This window comes from Chrysemys picta, chromosome 4, assembly GCF_011386835.1.
Source record: "Chrysemys picta bellii isolate R12L10 chromosome 4, ASM1138683v2, whole genome shotgun sequence".
Classification (NCBI taxonomy): Eukaryota; Metazoa; Chordata; order Testudines; family Emydidae; genus Chrysemys; species Chrysemys picta.
This window is the reverse complement of record NC_088794.1, coordinates 60,949,882-60,960,837: the sequence shown is the minus strand read 5'-3', so window position 1 is coordinate 60,960,837 and position 10,956 is coordinate 60,949,882. Positions and strand designations below refer to the sequence as shown.

General features: G+C 49.1%; 1 long non-coding RNA gene across 1 annotated transcript; it reads left to right on the top strand.

Moving 5' to 3' along the window:
- The first annotated feature begins 248 nt into the window (after positions 1-248).
- Positions 249-9,954, top strand: LOC135983406 (uncharacterized). The gene is made up of 2 exons (XR_010601019.1): positions 249-6,495; positions 7,107-9,954. It is a non-coding gene; the product is annotated as an uncharacterized LOC135983406 (long non-coding RNA).
- The last annotated feature ends 1,002 nt before the right edge of the window (positions 9,955-10,956 follow it).

Genomic DNA, 10,956 nt, shown 5'->3' with positions numbered 1-10,956 from the left:
TTTGCAAAGCTTAACTGTCCAGTGATATCCAACAGTCTGCTTTTGCGACCCTGGAGCTGGCATGTTTTGGGGACACTGAAGAAGCCACAGGCAGCCGGCATGGACTGGAATCACTGAAAAGACGCCCCAGGAGACCTCAGGGTGTAAAAGAACTGCCCTCCCAAGAGAGGAAGCAAGTTGGAGATTGCACAGCACCTTCTCTGAACATTATACACAGACGTGGCCAGTCTGGACGTACGTGTGTGAGTATGAAAGTGTGCCTACCCTCAGCCGCAGTAAGTCTGAGAACCGGAGAGGGATTTAGCATTCCTCTCTCCACCCTGGTTGACTGGGAAGGGTGTCAGGTGGATCTATCCCAGTCGTAGCAGGACTGGGCAATAGAGAAGTTGGAGAAAAGGGAAGAGTTGTGTACTTGATAACTAGAATTGAGCAATTAAGAGCATAGATCATGAACCAGGCAGCAACTCAAACCTACGCCCAGGGAAAGTTGCAACCTTGAGACAGGACTTCCAGGCAGAAAAGGAAGCACTGGCTAAGCAAGTACCGGTCCTTCAGGGACTTGTCAGAATTTAACCATTTGTGTTTGCATATGCTGTAACAGCAGTGTGTTTGCCACAAGAGAAAATTGAATAGTTAAACGCCAATGGGCCATGCGTTTTGCCCAAGTGGCAAACCTCATGAAGGAGGACTTGGGTAGCCTTGTGAGTAAAAAGGTTTAAGAGAAGAGACCAGGAAGGGTGGGGGCTAGTTTAGAAGCCCACCCTCCTAGTTAAATTGGTAGTGAAAAAGCCGGTGCCCATGGAAGGGACGGTTCAGCGAGAAAAGCAGGATCGGGCCCAAGCGGGCAGGCAACAGATAGAGAGATCGGAAAACAGGTTGGAAACTTTGAGGGCATAGTGGAAGGAAAGGAGTAAGTAATTATAAGCATGGGGATTTCAAATCCCCAGGATAATAATTGGAATGGTAAAATGTGTGTAAGACAGAATCTTTGTACCAAGGTGCAAGGCTCTCCTTTCTTCTGCAGAATAAAGCAACTCTTCCTTATCCCTGTCTGGCTGTTATTGGCTCTCAGCTAGGTGGACCCGATATTTTGGTGACAGATACTGGCGACTCCGGTTAATGAATTTCTGTCTTATACATTTGGGCGTTAGGTGTGTGGATGGAACTGAGCCTCTCATTCGTAATTCCTCAGAGTGGAAGCCATCGCGTGGGATGAAGCTCTGAGGTCGAATTGGGATCCTTCTGTCCCGTCCCCTGTAGCGGTCAGTATTAGTAGAAATTCCTGTAAGAGGATCCTATTAGGCCATAATTCCCTCTGTTCTCTGTGTAATTCTCTGTTAGAGTGTCAGCAGGCAGATGGGTGGGTCTCTGGTAAAACCCTCTAAGGATAGCCCTTTTAATTATATGTTAAGTAAACGGCCTTTACCCGGTGTTCAGAAAAGAATGTCCAAGAGACGCTTGTTGCAGCTTTGCACCCAGGATTGGCCAGCCCTGGGCACTGATTGGCCCGAATCTGGATCTTTTGACATTCCGACTTACTTAACTCCCTTGCGCCTAGTACTGGAAAACCAGGCACCAGGACAAATAGATTATTGTTTTTTGTGGGATCTGTGTTTTATAAGTTTGAGATGAATTGGTATTGTTTAAAGTTGCAAAAACCGAGAATACTTTTGCCAGACACAGGAAACTAGTGTTGTTTAATATGGTATTTAGCATTTAATCCTTAAGGTGACTTCATGCTTTACAAGATTTAAAATGTTTTAACTAAAGACCAAAGGTTGTGGCTGCAGCAGGGTAGTCAAAGCCAGGAGAATAAAAGATTTGAATTTGTTTTTGGGTAACAAAATAGCAGATAAAAGATCTGGTAAAAAGAGAGAGAAGGACAGTGCCCCTGGCTCTGTGTGGTCGAGCTGTCACTTTCCTGGGGTGCATGGAGATTTTGTAAGAACAAAAGAAACAGTTACACCTTGTGTAGAAATTGATGTGGCTAGTGTTGTGGAAATTGAATTGTGGATAGGATGTTGTGACGAATTGGGACTGTTCTTACTGTGGTCTTTGAATGCTGACAGGGGACTGTGACTAGGATAGTCTGCATTGGGGGATGGGAGACTGACCGACGGAGAATACCTGAGCATGTAACATGAGAACCCAGGAAGGGGTTAGAGGCCAGGTGACACCTTTGCCCGGGGAAACTGAACAAAGGCTGTGGGAGGGGTCGCTGAAGGCAGAGTCTCAGAAGCTGGCTGGTGAGGTGGCTGGGAGGCAGAGAGGGCTCTGACCTCCCAAGGGGTGCTGGGGTGCTCGAGGACCCCAAGATGGACCTAACTGAGGGGTATCCTGTTGTATGTGCCTGCAAGACCTGTCTTGGACTGTGTCCCTGTCTTCTAAATAAACCTTCTGCTTTACTGGCTGACTAAGAGTCATGGTGAATCGCAGGAAGCCGGGGGTGCAGGGCCCTGAGTTCCCCCACACTCCGTGACAACTGGTGGCAGCGGCGGGATCTACTGCACCCCGTGGACGGCGCTTCCTGCAGTAAGTGACTGGGGAGCAGTAAAACGAAGGGGGATTTACGGGGACCAGGCGTGCTGAAGAGTCAGAGAGAGACGGTTATCACCCCTGGGAGTGTGTGACCAGCGAGAAGGACTTTTGCAGTAACAGGGTCCCCCGGGGGATCGCAGCGAGTGGTCCCAGGGGCGGAAGAGTCTGCAGCTCGACCCTGGCAGAGAGGTGGTGACCTCGAGAAGGGCTGGCACACTAGGGGTCTCCCTGGGAACTGTGGGGAGCTGTGAGCACATAGGCCGGTGAGTGGCCAGCAGGAAGATGTATGCCAAGCGGCTTAAGAGCGACCTGGTGGAGCTGTGCAGGCAGAGGGGGCTGCGCATTGGGAGACTCACCAAAGACCAGCTCATTGCCCAGCTGGAGGAGGGAGATCGCTCGAATGAACTGATCCCTGGTGCTGAGGGAAGCAGCCTGGCAGATGCAGTGCAGGCCCCAGTGTCTGTCCCAGCTGGGAGTGGTCAGCCGGCTGCTGAGGGCTTCCTGAGACCCCTCCTTCCTATGCCTAGGGGAAGGGTGGGGAGGAGCCCAGCAAATACCGAGGGCGCCGTGACCCCCCCCAGCCACAGGGGATCCTCCCGGCGAGGCTCGCCGGCCAGCAGGGGATCCTCCTGGCGACGCTCAGCATCCATGGAGCGGAATTGGCTGGAATGGGAGAAAGAGCTAAAACTGAGAGAGCTGGAGGATCGTCAACAACAGAGACAGCATGAACGGGAGGAGAAAGAGAAACGGAGGCAGCATGAACGGTAGGAGAATGAGAGACAGCGTCAGCATGAACTGGAACTGGCGAGACTGAGGGGCAGCGAACCCCCGGCTGCGGTGAGTGAGGGGGGACCCAGATTGCACGGAGCTTTGATAAGTGCATCCTGGCCCCACGCAAGGAGTGGGAGGACATGGATGACTTCCTGGATGCCTTTGAGACGGCCTGCGAGCTGCACCGGGTTGATCCCGCGGACAGACTCCGGGTCCTTACCCCCTTACTGGACCCCAAAGCCGTGGCATTGTACCGCCAACTGGAAGAGGCAGAGAAAGGGGACTACAAACTATTCAAAAAGGCCCTGCTACGTGAGTTTGGGCTGACTCCTGAGATGTACTGGGAAAGGTTCCGGAGTCAGGATAAAACCCCTGAGATCTCATATCTGCAACTAACCGTCCGCATGGAAGGATACGCCAGCAAGTGGGCTGATGGGGCCCAGACGAAGGAGGACCTGGTTAAACTGCTGGTACTGGAGCAACTGTATGAGCGGTGCCCATCCGACCTGAGGCTGTGGTTGGTGGACAGAAAGCCAGAGAACCCGCGACACGCAGGGCGGCTGGCCGATGAGTTTGTAAAGAGCTGGTCAGGGGATAACAGGGAGGAGTCCCAAAGGAACGGTCCCACCACCACGCAGAGTGAGAGTCACCATGGGACCTCCCCGTGGGAAAATACAGAAAACCCCCATCAAAGGGGAACATCCGGCGTCAGGGCCATCCGACCCACTCGAGGGAACCCATGGGACATGGGCTGCTATCACTGTGGGGCCACATACGGGCCCAGTGCCCCAGGCTCAGGGACAGACTGAGCAGACCGAACCCACAGAGGGTTGACTGACTCAGCCAGGCGAGAGGCAGCATTCCCAGGGAAGGGGGACTGGCAGAATACCACCTACTAAGGAGGGAGGAGAGCTCCAGGCCAGCTCCTCTGGGGGGCTGGATGCTCCAGACTCAGGGTTTTTGGTTTATACGGTGGGCGCGGGGCTGTCCCTCCGGAGAGAGTACCTTGTTCCCCTGGAGGTGGATGGGAGGAAGGTCAATGGATACTGGGATACGGGCACAGAGGTGACGCTGGCCCGGCCCGAGGTGGTGGCCCCAGATCAGGTGGTGCCCAACACCTACCTGACCCTGACGGGGGTGGGCGGGACACCAGTCAAAGTGCCCGTGGCGAGGGTACACCTGAAGTGGGGGGCCAAGGAGGGCCCCAAGAATGTGGGGGTACACCCGTATTTGCCCACTGAGGTGTTGATGGGGGGGGGACCTGGAGGACTGGCCAAGCAACCCCCAGAATGCACTGGTTGTGACCCACAGTCAGAGCCGGCGAGGAGCACTGCGCCCTGACCTTGGGGAGGGTGCCTTGCCTGAGGCGCAGGAGCCTAACCTGGTGGGGAGGGAACACCCAGGGACACGGCTCAGGGAGGCTGCGGCTTCAGACCCAGCCGGCAAGAAAGAGCAGGTGGCCATCCCTGTCCCAGCTGCTGAGTTCCAGGCCGAGGTGCAGAAAGATCCCTCCTTGCGGAAGATAAGGGACCTGGCCGACCTCGGTGCGGTACAGACCATGGGGAGAGGTGGCCGGAAAAGGTTCTGTGGGAGAAGGGGTTCCAGTACCGAGAATGGGCTCCCCCAGGGAAAATGGAGTCAGGGGGGATCAGGAGGCAGCTGGTGGTACCCCAGAAGTATCGCCGCCAGCTGCTGTACCAGGCCCATGACACCCCCCCCTCTCAGGGCACCAGGGAACCTGGCGTACCCAGCAGAGGCTGCTACAGAGCTTTTACTGGCCTGGGGTCTTTGTTACTGTCTGGCAGTATGGCCGATCCTGTGACCCCTGTCAGAGAGGGAGGAAGGCCCGGGACAAGGGGAAAACGGCTTTAGGACCCTTGCGCAGCATAGAGGAGCCTTTCCAGAGGGCGGCCAGGGTAAAAAGGGGGGCTCTGAACCAAGAGAGCCCGAAGCACAGACCTCCAGACTGGAACGCTGGGAGAAGACCACAGCCCAGTTGGAACCCCAGGGGTATTGGGGTGGGAAAAGGGCACAGGCCGCCTAAACCGTCCCACATGCGAACTGCGAGTGCCATCGAGCAACCCTGACCTAAGGGGGGGGGGCGTGAAACTGGAGGGGCCTGGTGTAATTCTCACCAAGGAATGGGAGGGATGCTGGGGCATCCCTGGGAAAGGGGGTAGGTTCGAACTTCCCCAGGTCACTGACTGAAGTGACCCCGCTCAGTTCGGTCTCGAAGGGGGGAGAGATGTGACGAATTGGGACTGTTCTTACTGTGGTCTTTGAATGCTGACAGGGGAGTGTGACTAGGATAGTCTGCATTGGGGGATGGGAGACTGACCGACGGAGAATACCTGAGCATGTAACATGAGAACCCAGGAAGGGGTTAGAGGCCAGGTGACACCTTTGCCCGGGGAAACTGAACAAAAGCTGTGGGAGGGGTCGCTGAAGGCAGAGTCTCAGAAGCTGGCTGGTGAGGTGGCTGGGAGGCAGAGAGGGCTCTGACCTCCCAAGGGGGGCTGGGGTGCCCGAGGACCCCAAGATGGACCTAACTGAGGGGTATCCTGTTGTCTGTGCCTGCAAGACCGGTCTTGGACTGTGTCCCTGTCTTCTAAATAAACCTTCCGCTTTACTGGCTGACTAAGAGTCATGGTGAATCGCAGGAAGCCGGGGGTGCAGGGCCCTGAGTTCCCCCACACTCCGTGACAGATGTGCATTTTCCCCAGAACATGTGCAGTGTATATTGTAGTAGAGGTAAAAGAAATGCAAACCTACCAATATAGGTTGTGTTGTTTCTTTCAGATCACTGGGTGTTTGAAAGCGGGAGTTAGAAGTAAAAGGCAATCAAAGGTCTGGGAAAGTTAATTGTGTCCCTTTTTACGTAAGAATTTTTAAGCTGTGGATAGCTTTGGATCTGGAAGCAAGCCAGAAAGCGTCTGTATTAATGCAATTTTCTAACTAATAAGGTAGAAGCCACTGAAACCTGGGCTGCCTATGAAACAAATACAAGGAAATATGGGGTAATTCCTCTGTTTTGTCTAAAATCAACAAGAGTATGTGTATATAAAGGAAATATTTTAAGCAATGACTGACTACCCAGAAGGGGTAGACCTCTGTTCTTTTGTCTTTCAGATCATCAGAGAAAACGGATGCCAGCTGAACAGCATTCAATGTACCATGCATTTACTGGTACAATAGGAATTATTTTTGTGTTCTATGTCCTGTCTTGTGGTGTTTGTCTTGTGGCCAGAATTGTTGGGTTTAATATTTTCATAAGACAGTCTAGTTCAAAATTAAATAGAAGGGTTAAATCAAAAAGCAGATACTTGTTTTATTCAACTTGGAATACAAAGTGTTTGGATAAATCAGGAAAATGTGATATACTAAAGTCTAATACATTTGCTTAAGTAAGAAAAAGAAACTTCATTGGCCAGATTTTTTTAATTGAAAAAAATTGTTGTTAAAATTTGCATACCAACAGTCTTTGTAAGCAAGGACATGGAAGGTTAACCCACTCCCCATATTGCCCATGGGATCCTTCTGGCTACCTCAGATTTCTAGCCAGAGGGTGGGGAGGGAGGAAAGCTTTGGACACCAGAGGTTGTACCGAGTGGACTCCTCAAAAGTGGGTGTGCTTGTCCTGGTTTGTTGCTCCAAAGCTCTGTAATAAAGTTATTTTACTGGAAGGGTGTACATGGCATTCATTGAATAATAAGACTAATGTACTGTATAATGGCAATGTGTATGTGTTCATTGTTGGGAAAAGGTGTATGAGTGAAGAGTGGAAGTTTCCTTTGTAGGTTAAAAGAAGCCAAGAAGGGAAAAAGGAAAAAGAACAGAATGAGTTAACTGGAAAAAGTAGCTAGCAAGCTCAGTCCAAAGATAAGACGCTGGCCCCATCCAAGGACACTATCCACAGCTAAGACTTGGCTGACAGCCAAGAAAAGGGGGGCCTGAATGTGCCCAAGCAACTATGAGATCTGCAAAATACTGCCAGGCATTAATGAAATGTGTTAGGTTTCTTTTCTCACAGATAAAAGAAGTGCTACCCAAAGACCCTAGCAGCCCTGCCATTCATTGAAACAAGGAGACTGAGTCTACGTAAAGTCCATCAACGAAAGACTGCTTTGGCTCCACACTGGAAAGGCCCTTTCCAAGTCCTGTTAACCACCAACACCGCTGTGAAGTGCCAAGGACTACCTGCCTGGACCCATGCTTCTCACTGTAAAAAGACCCCTCCACCTCGGGAGGACTCTCTGACTGATGATAAGCCTATTTCTCCTTCTAGCTCTGCTGCGCCTTCTGGACAGCAGGAAAAAGAAAAAAAAAGGTGAAGTGCTAGTAATCTCTCCCTTGTCCACTGACAGATCTACTGTGCCTTTGGATTTTTCTAGAAGAAGCAAAACCATTACAGGGTGATGTGCTAGTAAGCTCTCCCCTGTGTGATGCTAAACCACACTGTTTCAGGAAAAGAGAAGAAGGAACACTTGCTTCATTGAAACCACAAAGTCCAGGGATTCCTGACTACAAGGGACATTAAGAACTGACCCTGCTGAAGAAACAAAGAATTACACACTGGCAGGAAGAAACTTGTGGGACCCATGCTTGGGAATGTGGTATTGATTGGATTTTGGAGTTTATTCTACAGGCTGTGCCCTGTGTTTTGGATAAGTCCTTCAGCATGTATTGCCCTCCCTAATTGGATTTTAAATTATAAGTACCAAAGGCACCTTGTTGCCATTGCCCCTGCCATCTCCTCCATTACACTATTACCCCTGTAACATATCCAAATACAGACAATGCCATATATTTGATAAAACCAATGACTCAGGCTACATCTACACTACGGGCGGGGTGTCGATTTAAGATACGCAAATTCAGCTACGCGAATTCGACGTATCGCAGCCGACTTACCCCGCTGTAGGGACAGCGGCAAAATCGACCTCTGCGGCTTCCCGTTGACAGCACTTACTCCCACCTCCGCCGGTGTTACTCCACTTGTTTCTGGAGCACAACTAACCCAGGTACAGGCTGGAGTTGGTGATTTACATGTTATTTCCGCCCTTAGTTCTATGACCCAGAAGTTGCTGACAGAGATAGTATTGAATATCACTGAGGCTGGGAAGGCATTGCAGTGGGATCTAGCATGTTCAGAAATTCAGGATTTCCTGAATGACCAGCTAATGGCCATTCGGAATGATCTAGAGCATCAGGCTTGGCCCACTGCCCTTACAGACACATCAGGAGTACCATCTGACCTGTGGCCATGGAGACATACTTGGAGACTTTCTGGGTGGAAGTGCAGACATGCTCAGTGCTCCTTCCAAGCATATGGACCGGTTGGGGGGGTGTGGGCTCCCACATACCGAATCCTGCCGGGTCCATGGGGAGGATGCATATGGGATTGGGTAATTCACCGAGACATCTGGGAAATTAGACCTCCTGGTATGCCCAATCGATTTTTAGTCAATGTTCCTGGGATTACATCTGACATTTGGATGGGGTTAGGAGTCAATGGACATTTTGGCCATTAGAACCCCCACAGCTTCAGTGTATCCGTAAACTGAAGCCAGGAGCAGTTGTTACTCTTTATGACTACGTTTGCTGGGAGGTTAGGGGACAAGGAACTACCCTGACAGGACACTTCCTTTTTCAAGCTAATGCTAGCTGTGTGTATGTTAATGCCACCACATCGCAAGACATACATTTTAATCTCACTACCACTGCAGGCAATCATATTATCTACTGGCCTGCAGATAGAATTTTGCAAGTAGTCCTTAGGTTCCAGATACCCTTTAATGGGACTAGTTTAGTACCTGATCGATTTCATAATTTGCTTTCACTGTTACCAGAGGTTCAGAAAATCTCTGAAGTACAAGGGCAAATTCACATGCTTCAAAATATATATCAAGTTGAAAAGTATGCTTTCAGACAGTTTATAGAATACCCACCTTATGTACTAATTATGATGTATTGTATTATATGACTAAGTTTGTACAACAACCCCATCATATTATCGCTATGGGAATGTTATTGCTTGTGTTGTTGTTAGCTAGTGTAGGAGTATGTTGTTGTTGTTGTAAAGGACATAATAATAGTAATACCTTTCATGTCCATGCTCATCATGCATTGTCATTACATCCAATCAAAACCCCTAAGGTTGAAGCATCTGATGTAGGATCTGAATTCCGAGATTTAATGCAAATAGAGATTTGAAAATGTTTGTTGTACTAGTAGTACAAAAGGGGGGGTTGTGGAAGCAGAGAAAGAACTGACAGGAAGGGGATGCAATGCATGACAGTTCGTTAGCAAGAGTCAGGCTATCTGTAACCCTAATAACGTGAGATTTGTAGAAGCGAGGATTGTGTGAGGCGAGTGGGAAAGAACTGTGTGAGAAGTTGTTGTGATCTTGTGTAGATAATGTGTAGAAAATACTGTATGCAGACTAGAGTCAAAACAAGTGAGAAAAATAAGATATCAAGATGGCCTATGTATAAACAAAATGCAGCTGTTGCTTATTATTGTCTGTAATGAAAGGTATAAAGGTTTGCTGTAACTGTTTACCTGTAGAGAGACCTGTTTAGCTCTCTCCCTCTAAGCAATTGTTAGAGAAAATAAAGTATCTGATTTGCTGTACCCAAACAAAAAGTGAGAACTCTGTTATTCTCCGACAGGCAAGTCAGCTGTCCTGCTGAATACAACATTAAATATTATGGAATACATACATGATGCAGCTCTTCTCTGTTTTACATTTTCTTATTAAAATGTGTATTTTAGATAAGGGTGGTCTTTTGACGGATTTAAAAAAAAAAAACTATGTCTGAAGATCCAAGCATTTAAGGCTAAAGATGAATACTCAGATCGTGCATCTAAAAATCTATGCAAGGATTTTTTAGAGATGTGATTTTATAATCTTCAGCAATCTTCCAATGAAATATTTTTAAAGCAAATTTTAAACTAAGGTTCCTGTAGACTAACATGTTCTGAGTAAATATTACAGTGATGCACAACTGTTTTTGTCAGTAAATTCAGAAACCGACAGTATATATCTAGGGGTTGGCAAATGCCTGTTAAATGGCCTCATTACCACTTGAATAGCTCTTTAACAGTTTCAATTTTGTGCTAATAGGTCTGGCAGGCTGGAAGGCTTTTTCACTTTTAAGTTACTAGATCCCCTCTGGAGGAAGACTCACCAGGCTGCAGCAGCCAGCTGTGGGAGCCTGCAGGAAGGGTCAGAATAGGTATAGGAAAAGGTGGGAGGGTGGACCCAGGGGTGCCCCAAATTTTCTGGGGCCCTATGCAGCTGTGTATGCTGCGTATGCCTAAGGACGGCCCTGCTGACAGATAACACACTCCCCTTCCACCCGGAGGAGATGCTGCCTTGAGATGCAGGGCAACAGGAGCTGGTCTCAACCACACCCACTCCTGGAAGCATACTGTTTTCCACTGCTGCAGAGGAATTGAAGAGAAACTCTCCAATTCCTGGAGCAGTTCCTGGGACTTAATCCTTTTCATCTGGCATCCCAGCATAATACTCAACAAGGTTAAACATTTCTTTAAATCTTGCAAACCTTTTCCCCCATTAAATCTTTCATCTGGTTCTGATTCTCTAACAAGTCCAGTTGGTGCTTTCTTTTTCTTTCCTTCCCC